We start from the raw sequence: 12,377 nt of genomic DNA, 5'->3' as shown, positions 1-12,377 counted from the left end.
ACTGAATGTGCTGCATCAGGCCGCCTCATGTTTCAGTTGGTACGATATTCGATATGTCGCCATACGTGCATAGACGTAATACACTACTCAGTTGCTTAAGAACATCATAAACGAGAGATTCAGCGGGATTCCAGGTGAGTCTCTAGCAAAACCAAATTTATCTGCAAATGAGTGTATTTTGCTAACTGCCTACAATTAGGGTTCAAGTAGAACATAAATTTGACGAAAACTCTGGGGCTGCGCCTACCTGATGAGCCCCAAGAAGGACAAAACCGGTCATGGGCTGTTGAAGAATTTCCAATAACATCATGGGTAGCGTATTACGTCTGTTTTGTACAAATTAATTTTTGAAGCAGATTGTCCAAATGGATGCCGGAAATTACTTCAAAGGCACCCATGTATGAGATAAACCCAGATCGTTGGAATAATGGGCTGATATCTCATCCGTTCGCTGGGCCGAACTCATTTGTTGACCACAAGATCTGGGAATTTATGCAAATATGTCCTCTTACCTAGAATGCCTGTGAGAAGTAATAGAACTGGCTGATTGGTTTTCTTCCGTTTTCAAAGAGCGACCCTGGACTACACGAAAAACATGTGGAGATCTTAGTAACAGGCCGGTTACAGAAATAAATGTGTTGCTTTAACTTTATTCTTATTGAGAAGTTGGGTTTGGAAAATTTATGGCTTACCGTACTTACACACACATCGATTACTTTTAGCTTTCCATTTTCTTCATTAAAAACTAAGTCTTAAAAAGAGCAATAAGTAGTCAAACTTGACCGATACGTCTATGAAAGGTAGTGAACTGTTAAGGCCGCCAGAAGAATAATACACTTTGGCCTGTCACTTGTAGATCAAAACCCATTGCATTTGGGATGTTTTAAGTCGTATTTTTTATTTTCATCATAACATAAAGAAACGTCGTATTTGATTCATAGCCAGTGGAAGTATTCTCATTCTTTGGACAGAACGTTTGTCTGTTTTTCTTTGTTTCTTTCTGGTTCATCCTTCAAAACACATTACCGATCAGTTAGTTTCCTTAAGCTTCGCTTTTAAATGAAGTAGTTGTGCTAAAGTGCGGTAAGCTCCGCCATCAGTATATTGAGTTTCGTCCCCCATAAGTTGAATGATATCTGGATATTTTAGGACCAAACCAGGTACCTTCATCAGTACTCCACGCACTCATCATCATCATCATCATCAACATTGTCAGCTGCAATAACCGCGTACTTGTTGTACGGTGGTTTTAGCTGCCACACTTTCGTTCACCGACGATTCGGGGAGGTGGCACATTGAAGGCGAGAGCTGATAAATTGGTGCGTAAATACGGCACTATCAGTGGACTGGTAAGTTGGGCGATTAAGAAGGGAGCTATGCATTGAAGGCAATAGCTTGGATGCACGGGCGCCATTGAGGGCGCGACTGGGCCATGTCTGACAATGTCTCTAACCACTGATGTGGACCATCTCTGGGTCCTCATCCAAGAAGACGGCAGTGACCAGCGCAGCTGAGTTTGTTGGTAATGGCTTTCATACTTCGCTGCCAAGTCATTGTCTGACCGCCTCTGGCTCTCTTTCACTCTTCACGTGGTTGTGCGAAAAGAGCCCTGCGAGAAAGTCGGTCGAGTGGCATACGCAGCACGCGGCCAAGCCAGCGCAACCTATGCAGTATTGTCAGTTCGTCTATCGAGCGTGCATTATTTCTCCCGAATACCATTCGGGATTCGGAACTGCTGATCCAGTTTTCGCACCAGATTCGGGCAATGCTCCGAAGACATCGATGGTCAAACACTGAAAGTTTTTTGACGTCCACGGCGCGCAGCGGCCAGGTTTCTGATCCATGTAGTAATATGGAACACATGGCAGCATTGTAAACTCGACCCTTGACAGATAAGCGTACGTGGCGCCCACGCCACATGTGACGCAGGTTCACAAAAGCCGCTCTGGCCTTCCCAATCCGGATGAAAATATCATTTTTCGCGAGACCACCGGGACTGATATAGCTGCTCAGGTAAACGAGTTTGTCAACTACGTCAATCGCTTCGTCTGCAAGCATGAGGTTAGGGCCCACGCACTAAACAGCGCATGTTTAGTAACGACTGGGTTGTTCGCAAATTTCCCAAGCACTTGACTGAGGTTAGTACCTCTGAGCCAAATACTTGCAGACGCTTGTGGAACTTGTTTCATCAACCTCAACCGTAATAACATCGCGCTAGCCACATGACTGTCATACCATTGTTTGCATTCTTTTGGTATTGCTTGGAGATTCTAACAGGTTCACACATCGGTTTCACAGGCGGGGCCGATTGCTGACGGTCGCAAGCGTTTGGCAAGGATATTTGGTTGGTATGCCCGTTGAAATAGATAATTCTGTTCAAGGCGTACAGTAAGCTTGTGTCAATTTCAGATCTACAAGCCAAAGTTTGAGATCATGTGATTTGTTCTATGAACTGACGTAAATCTATCAACGCTGAGCTCCGTGATGTCGCATGGTGTCACCGCACGGTTTAACCTTCCGCTACGGTATCAAAGCCCGGAAGTGCATCGACGGACAAAGTAACATACGGTAGACGTAACTTTTGGCGAAAAAATGAATCGTGTTCAATTCCGCGTGACTTATATCCGAAGGCGTTGTTCATCCATCGGTTGGCAAGCTAACATCAAAAAGGAGCGAATTTCTAAAACATCAGCCTTTTCCATGGTTTTCTATTGTCCTTTTTATGCATTTCACCTGACGGTGTACTCGGAAAACAGAGGGATCCCACAATTTCCTTGTGAGTTGAACATTGATGATCACGTTAGAATTGACTCTCAAGTCATCGTGGTTGTGTTCCACACACGCAAGCAAAATCATCTCAGGACGTTATCAAATTCGCATAATAATCTCGGAGAGGAAATACACGTAGCCCACAGTTTTGACCCGTGAAATGAATCCAGCGAACCTTTCACGATATGGACCAGCATTTCTACACGTTGAAATTTGTCTTGAAATTCAATTTGAGAATGATTTCTATATTCTTTTAGAACTTGGCAATGACAGAAATGTCTTTGAATCGTAGAAAATGATCTGGTGAATTTGGGACATATATTATCCAGACATAGCCAGCTGGCTTCGAGTCGCGTCAATTTTCAAAAGTTGACCGGGCCCGGGATGCCTCAAAGGTGCGCCCTTCCAAGAAGAACACATGTTGCTGTAAAGACATCGAAAGCAGTTTCTTGCGGAAAAAAATCTCGTTTATGGTTTAACATTTTGATGATGGTCTTCGCTAGGGGGCAACTTGTATGCTGACCTTGGTAATTTGGTTGCAAACTTTTCATCACCGGTCAAGAATCGTTGTGCAGCTGGACGAAGAGGTAGCTTGGTGAGCGCGCGTGGAGTCGTGGTGGGCGTGAGTTGAATTGTTTTCCCAAAAGTAAGACGTGCACTTCGATCATAATAAGCAGTCTAAGCGGACCATTTGGCCATCATTCCACGGTCTGACTGGTCGATGCGCTGGCGACCTGAAATTATCGTACCCTGTGGTCTTTTTTAACTTGGTCCTGTGACTGATCCTGCCGTCTGATGCGTTCGTCTGATGTTAGCCGTCCATTAGCCGTAACATTACGCACATTGCATCCAGTTTAACATGCCGGCTAGTTGTGGCATATCGTACATTAAGAACTCACTTCGCGCGTTTCTTACTTCTGCGTACGACAGTCTTTACATGTTTCAAATTGGAACGTAGCCTTCTCGATCCTTATATGTGGAAGCCAATATACATCGATCATATCTCCATATGACCGCCTTGTGTTCCGTGGTCCTTTCAGTTTGCTTGAGGTGGTAGTTGTTGCACTTGTGGTAATTCGTCTTGTAATTGACATCGTTTTGATTGCCTCGCCTGACTTTATCCTTCGGAACTATAGTTAATGTTCTCAAGTTAACAGTTGGTCTGTGAGTTATCAAGATTCTATGTGGCTGTGGCGAGTGCACTGTTAATTCAGATAATTTCCTGATGTAGGAAGACGCTGATAACTAAGTCGTTTTTTGTTGTTACCGTTGTTGGTGACACGTTTCTTCTCAATGTTTACTCTGATGGGCTCTCGTGAATATGCATTGTATGTATGAATAGGTCTATGTTTACCTTCTCAATCCTGTTGTGCTACAGTGTATTGACTCACCTTCGAATAGACTGTGAATGCAGCACTTTTTGGGATTCCCTGGTGGCTGTTTTGGTCATCTTGCACGTGATATGCGTGTACTTTCTTCCGACATACGTAGATTTGAAGTGTTCCATTGATATTCTCTTGGAGCAGTATGGTCAAGAAGGGTATGTTTTTATCCTTCAGCATTGGTGGGACGAACATGATGCCCTCTACTCTGTTTCTAAAATTCTTCGTATTTTTCACCAAGTTCCCTAAATGATGATAAATTTATCGTCCAAGTATCTGAATCAGATCTTTGAGCTGACAAATTGATTTGCAGCGCTCTCCAGTTCCTTGTATTTGGGCAATAAATCCCGGTCTTGATGGCCACCCAGGTGTTTCTGTAACTCACTATGCTCCTCAAAGTACAAACAAGTTGTCATAAAGAGGCCCGACTTTTTTGATACCATTTTTGGTTCCATGGCTCCTGTTGTATTTTGTTTATCCTGAAGTAATTCTGCTATGGTTCTTCGCAAAAATTTCCGAAAGGGCAATGTAGGTGATATTGACCTTGAACGACAGTATAATTTTCAACTTGAGGTTCCTCAGCTTTGATTGATGTTTTAACCTGTTTCTCATGTTCTTTACGAGCTTGTGAGACGGGCTATCTGTTGGATTTTGGTTGTGTGATTCTGATAACTGCACGAAATTGTGCGAAATTTCTTAGTCATTCTTGGATAATAATTCTGCCGGGTTCTCTGTGGTTTCGCAATTTTTTTGTTGACTTTGTTGACCACTTTTGAAACGGGACCCTGATTAACCGATATGTAGTCCCATAGAAGAGGAGCTGTCTGCCACTTTCAGCGTAATCCAGTTTGTACTGTACTACTGCGGTGGGTCACTTGTCTGTTGGTAGTTTCACAACATTTTCTCTCTTTGTTTCTCTCTCTCTCTCTCTCTCTCTCTCTCTCTCTCTCTGAAATCTCTCTCCTCTTCTCTGGACCGTGTAATTTGTTACACACTATCACCTCAACGGTTGTTCATCGATTTTGTCGCCGAGATGTCTACAATTCGTTTGTTTTTAGACTATGTATCAGGCTAGCCAGGTATTCCTTATTGGCAAACATCTGAGTATTTAACGCTGATCTCCAGGATTAACACGCCTCCTCAGGTGTGCTGAGAGGGTGGCGAGATAATCAACAAGCAATTATGAGCAAAAGTCATCCCCACTTTAGGGAAGTAAGTGAATTCACTCACCACACTACTCAGTATACGCTTATGGAGGCACCACTCCGCTATGCACTAGTGTACTGAAGATGTCTTTTCGACTGTTGATGAAAACTTCCTGACAACGTCACAGTATGATCCGACTACTAACTGAAGCAGTTGATTTACCAACATATTTTTATATCAGGCAATCAATTAATTGAACAAAGCGCCATCCAAACGCTGCGTGTAATAGAAGCGTGGTCAGCATTAGTGACGGTCATCGTGAGCACGTGTATCGTGAGCAAAGTGTTGTTCGTTTGTTCAAACGATCCGGTTAATTGTTCTTTAAAGTGAATCAACCTTGGTACAGCCACCGATCTCTAGTCCTACATTTACGTTATTCTCTTGGTGACTCCCATGCCATACCACTGAAGATGAAATCGGCGCTTCTACACCAAAAATTCTAAATGTTGCGTCAAACAAACCCCAATTCTTTAGATGGACCACTAGTTCAGTATAACGAGATGGAAATAAGGACACATATTTTGATTGGGCTTAATTGGTTACAGCAGATATACTAATTCATTGAATTACTCCTCATGATCAATATTTCAATCTCAAATCTTTAGACATCATCGTCCACCTGATAAGCACAAAAAGCGTATGGTAGGCACAATATAGAGCAAAACTGCAAACTATCGTTTCGTTAATAACCAGGAAGGCGTATATATATATATATAAGTATATATATATAATATATATATATGCCCTTCCACAAAGAATTACTTTCTGATAATGTCCCGTACATGGTTGTGGTTTTTAGCAAAAGCTGTACCGTTACCCCGAATGGAAACGTTGTGGACATCTTTCTCTCTTTTCGAGGGACGGTTTACTATGAGCCTTATCAGCGGTCATTGTAGGAAGGCTTCACGATAGACATACACAGAGCTCAAGCCCAAGATAGTGCCCTTGTTGGAAGGACAACCTCAGGAATCGAGCGAAATTTTCGCGATAAAAAATAACGTGTCGCATTTTGAGAGAGACGTTTCCGCGGAAAGCGCGTAGAAAGTGTGAAGCCGCTAGTTTTTCATAGAAGAACGGCGATGTTTGACTACCTGGGAATCAGATAATGAACGTCGGTTTGTAGATCCGTTGGGAATGCAGTTAGCTGCATCATCAATCATATTTGCGTATGTTGCGCTATCTGCCTCAACTTTATGCTGTCGAAGGATAGCAGCACTAAAGATTCGAAGAACAACATTGCAGGTTTTTGTTCACACTTGTCCGCTTCGCCGCTGCTTTTGACACCCGGAACTCTGTCTAGCAATTTTTCTTCTCGAAATGAACAAAAACGGATTATTTCTGCAGCGCGATATACCTGAGAGTAGACACATCAGAAAAGAAAAGATAAACACCTGGTCCCGAAGCCAGCAAACTTGACACCCTAAAAATTCCGGTCCCATTACTGTAAGAAACGGCAAAAATGCAATTCACCCATGCAATTCTGGGGCTCCTAGTACATGGAAGAAAACTGACTCGGTGCCAGCAAGAATATTCTACCATTAAGTTACAAAAATGGTATCACCTATTCAGTTCACAGGTTTCGTTTGTTCATCACTAAATACCCTTCCTGCAGTACGCATTATCTAAAGCACTCATCGCCAAAAACTGACAATTCTGCTATTGATTTCGAGTGTCAGATTGTTTTCTTTAATTCCACTGTTTCCTTTTAAGAAATCCGTCGGAAGTACATTTGTTTGGTTATTTTATCCATACCTGTTTCAGAACTTTGTAATTCTAAGTCTGACGGTTTTTTAAACTGCAATTTTTGCCGTTCCCCATGTTGCGAATTTTTCGGAGGAAGCGCCTGAAAGGGCCGGAAAAAACTGTTAGGACATGCTACGTGATACATCCACAAACCCATTTTGCTTTCTTCGACACGATAGTGGTCTCTCATTATGGGCATTTCATATCGAGGACAGCTAGAATTTGAACATTTACGAAACCCGGCTGTGCACTCAATGAACGATGTGATGTTGACCAACGCTGTGACCACTCGACTAATCCGAAACTGAGAGGATAGTTGGAACGCACCTATCACAACCCCATCACTGCACTCATCAGTGACTCTCGACGGAACGATGACTAATTTTCATGGCACGTGTGATGCGTGGATGGCGCGTCATCATTAGAATACTGCATGACGCAAAATGCAGATCAACTAATGGATCCTAACAACGTTGATGCTCTGATAAGAACATCATTAGACCTCCGAGTAATGGAATTGAAAGAACCGAGAGTGAACTAACCGAAACACAAATTTCAGGTCAGTCCATCAGAAACCTCTTGCCGATCAGATATTATCAAAGCCAGTAGTAGTTTTAGGGACTCTAACTCTAGCTTATACGACTGGTACGTTAAACTTGAATTGATTGAAGCACAACTGTCGCTACCTTGAAAGACTCACCCCCAAGAATGAAAGTATCTCAGGAAAGTTCACTTCTATTCAGCCAGATGAAAAACAGACCGATTTGGGTTGTTCACTTAGCCCTTTTCATCCCGCGGAAGAGACTGTAGTTCTCACTCATCTTGAGCAGAAGTAGAATCGTTGAGCGGCGTACTGCGATCTCGGGCAAATGTGGAATCAGTCAAAGTGATGAATTGGAACCCATTTTTAATATAAGTAGCATGGGGCACTTTCTCACAATCCACAGACACCCCCCACCGTTTTCATCCTGTTCGGAACTCATCAAGCAGGTGTAGTCCAAGGAAGCCAACGAAATCAGTCCTTGATTCGAACAGCGGTCAAGTTGACTGTTCACTTTTAAACTCATGTAGGTGGTGAAACTATCGGAGATGAAGTCTCCGTGTAGTCCGTCGTAGTCAATAGTATACTGTTATTCTTTTTCACAATTTGCACTGGAATCCCGGGATTGGCTACGTGCCACACATTATGCAAAAGAGTTGCAGTTGGCTGTTAACTACTAGAGACTTCACTGAGTCCTCAGCACCTCATCATAACCTCAATTCAAAAGATTCCTATGCATGCTGATACCTATGGGAAGAACACTGAGAGTTCTATCCGGCATCTAGCATTTTATAGGCCATACATGAGTTTTTGCTTTTAGATTCATTGGTAGAAAATTTCCTTCAGACATTTTTTCTCATACCTGTATACTTTTTCAGGGAAAAGAAGGAGACATTAAGGGGGCCCGTTTCTACTGTACTCTATGGGTACGCTGTAATCCTAAATTGCTCTGGGGGCGGGAAGGCTCAGTGGTAAGAGCGGGACTACAAGATCCATGGTTCGAACCCTACTTGTGCCTCTCGGCTTCCCCTGTCTAGGCTGGGGCAACCTGACAGTATCCGCAGCCCTCGTGCTTCCTTCGGGTGGTATGGCAGCTAGACACCGAAGGGCCGCTACAACTGAACGATGTTTTTTTTCTAAATTACTCTGACCAAGGCTCAAAGGGTGATTCCCACCATAAGTGTACCTGACGCGAATCGACGGGTGATACAGTGGGCCAGTAGACATTAACTCGAGCGCTAAATGGCATATCAGCAACCCTGATTTACGTACGCACTTGGGTGCGTAACCGTTCCTTGATAGGTAACCTCGTCTAGTAGGTGGATACTTAGATGCCTTGCTTTCGAAACCGTATAACATTAGCAAGACAGTTCCTAACAAAATCAGAGGTTTGTTGGACCTTCAACAGTTGTTCGCAAGAAAATTCTGAACGAACTACGTTGTTGGTCTGCATTGGACTCAAACAAAGACCAAGAGAGATAAAGGATGCACGACAAAATGAAAACAAAATCCGACTTTAGTCTGCCTAGGTAAGAATCATCAACATTGTTCTATACGCTTCACTAAGTCCGGGTATCGGAGTTCCCCTTACTCGTTCATTGTCTATTTTAGAGTTAGGTGGCCTCGCATAATCATCATCATTGACAAAAACATCAAATAAGGACTATGGTACTATAGCACTACCATATAACTGTGTTGACTAATTTCAATAAAGCATTATCATAGAAAGAAGAAAAAATTGGACAGGGGTGGGGACCTATGGCTAGCCAAATAGAAATGTTGGGGATGCATAGACCTCAAACACTCATCTGGATAGAAGATGACAGCATGAACTTCACTTATCTCGGTTAGCCGCCATAACGTTCGGTGTCTCCAGCAAAGTACAGAGAGAGTCACGTGGACCCCGCCGTGAAAGGTAGACAGCACCAATAGCACCTGAATTTTCGTGACATCCTCTATTCCCTTGGGCTATATCAAAATCGGTCCACCTCAAGCAGCACCTATGCACAATCATTTATGCCCAAGTGTGTACCACTAATGCCAATTCGAACTGAGGAAGGGACTCATTAGGGTTTTTTCCCACCCCTGCAGTCTAGGAAGTTTCACGAAGTAGGGTGACGCCCCCTATATTTTTAGTTCATAAGCATTGGTTGAACCGCCCTTTTGGAAGGACACTTATCAGGTTTGTGTCTGCATTTCAATAAGAGAAAAAAAGTTTCTGTGGCAGACTAATTTTGTGTGGCAATTTCACTTTGTTCATAATATCCACAATGGTCCAAAAACCTACAATCAAGAAGTACATCAAGTTCCCGGCTGATAATTCTTAAAACCAAAGCTGAAAAATCGTCACCCGCTGCTTGGTGAGCACAAACCTTGCAAAACTTCGCTTTTGGTATTACGGAACGAAGTAATCAATCGGAAAGTGGCATGATTTTGTTGTTGCGTTATCGCTACAGAACTAATCTGATTTGACTGTGGAATGTTGTTTAAGAAACCCCGTATGAACCTCATACGTTTTTGGATTGTGGAAAAGGGTTTTTATTCTCCCCGGACCATATGCCAAATAACGTGGTATTTGGTGAGAGTATACGGTAAGCCCAACAGTCACACCATATGTGAGCGTTTGTTTTCCCCACGAGTAGTTCGTCGGCAACTTCACCAAGTGAATTCGTCAAAGCTAGCAGCAAACTTCCCATGTCATCCTCGTTTACAACACCAACTAGCTGTTTCGAAAGCTGAAAGGTCACCACAACGGATAGAATTCAGATCATAGAGTAAACGACTCGGACGTACCGAAACAAAATTCCAGTAAAAGCATGTGGCAAGCCCTCACAATCGTTAGTTTGTGTGTTACAACTCCGCTAAACCACTCGGTGAGGAAGGCGTTCTCATCTAAACAGCGAATATTGTTTATCAATACGACCACACCTGAAAAAAGCAGGTCCGGTCACTTAATTTGATTGAGTTGCAGAACTTATCATGCTTACTTCAATTGGCCATAGACAGACAGCTAATGTATTCCAATGGAAGCTGTTGAAGATATTCAACAGCAGAGGCAGGCTTCTAACAATCAAAACGGAATTTGAGCAGGAAAGTTGGTGTTGTGACGAGCCTTGTGTCTCACCACAATCAAAGACGGTTGAACCGAACACACACACAGTCGAATGAAATTTCCCTCAAGTTGCAGCCCGTTCCATGGCTCTTGGTTTCACAGACTGCACGGTTTTTCAGTGACCGTGGATAGCCATTTTCTACAGACGCTTCATCTAAGAATTTTATTTCATCTTGAAAGTGAACTATCGGGTTCTGTGGTTTGTGGTAAACTGGCTAAACAGGGCGCTGAAGCGGTAAATAATCTAACTACATGATTATCAGGTAGCCGATTGTTATTCTAGCGCGCAGATTTGGCGGGTCGGAAGGTTATCAGATGGCCGATTGTTATTCTCAGTTTAGTGCGAACTTCTAGCGCGCAGATTTGGCGGGTCGGAAGCCCCACCTCGTGGAGGATCGATGGGATTATACCGCACTGTACTAAGTAGCAATGAAGCGTACTTGTTCTTTGACCAGTTGTACCACCGTCTTGGTCACAGGTTTCTGATCAGAGGTCGTTTTGTCAGCTCGCACTAACATTTTTTTCCAAAGGCTAGAATCGATTTTGTAAGCACCGGCTCGTGTATGAAACAAACTTGACCGCCCACATTTCTGATGTCGGATGGCATAAAAACACATTTTTTTTCGACCATAGTGTGTGTGAATTTATTGCTTGACTAGTCCTCCTAGTCATGGTGGCTTATTGGAACAGAATCAAGCTTCTCGGGCCAGCTCACGCGATGGCTTGAAAACCAAGTCCAAGTGGTGAAAAGCTAGCCCGTGTAGCTCATTGTCGTCAGCCTGTTTGACCCGGGGTTCGCCAAGTTAGCGCCGCAACTCAAGCTCTATCTCGTTGGTCTAAAAAGGGACACTCGTAAGAAGTCTAATTAATAGCCTAAGTGTACGATGAATGAACACGCCGGCCATGCTACATAGGTGTTACTCCGTAAGGTGTAGTCGCAGTGTCCAAATAGAAAAAAAATTCTGTTATTATTGGAAAACGCCTGAAATATTATGATATTATTTTAGAAAATGAATAGTGGAAATCAGTGAAATCAATCAGCATGGGAGTTGGAAGGAGCCTGTGCTCAAAACTTGTCCCTAAGACAGAGGCAGTAACAATTTGCACAAGGGAACACAAAGATGAACGGGAGCATCGTTAGAAAAACAGAAATTCCGTCATGCTGGGCTTGCTGATGCTACTTTCCAATCGGCAGAAGATGAAGAAAAAATTATGAATTTACCCAAAGACTGTGGCTTTTTCAAGAAGGCCTGTAAGGTACAGGAGATTTGGGGGCGCTTCAGTATTCGGCAACAAAGTCGAGCGGTATACGCACAAAACAGCCTCGGCATTTGCAAGGCAATTGTGAACAACTTGCGTTGCGCATCCCAAACCCTTGAGGGCAGATTAAACTGACCCCAAAAGCAAATTGTGTCTGTGGAGCAGATACTTGGGTGACGGCATTTTCTGTGGACTTATTGGATTACGAGAGCACTTGCGCTCAGAAGAGTTTAAGAGTGATACGAATTTCTAGCGAGTAGGACACTTTGCGTGAAAATGGGAAGCCTGTTTTGCATTTAAATGTCGCCTATAAGTTGATGATTCTTTTTATTATGGCGATGATGCCTCCGTCGGACTGCAATTC

General features: G+C 43.2%; 1 protein-coding gene across 1 annotated transcript in view; it reads left to right on the top strand.

Moving 5' to 3' along the window:
* Window positions 1-12,377, top strand: part of T265_04355 (hypothetical protein) — a gene marked incomplete at both ends in the record, with an annotated part of 38,465 nt that overhangs the window by 12,064 nt on the left and 14,024 nt on the right. The window lies entirely within an intron of this gene.

This window comes from Opisthorchis viverrini (assembly GCF_000715545.1).
Source record: "Opisthorchis viverrini unplaced genomic scaffold opera_v5_71, whole genome shotgun sequence".
NCBI lineage: Eukaryota > Metazoa > Platyhelminthes > Trematoda > Opisthorchiida > Opisthorchiidae > Opisthorchis > Opisthorchis viverrini.
This window is presented reverse-complemented; position numbering and strand designations above follow the sequence as displayed.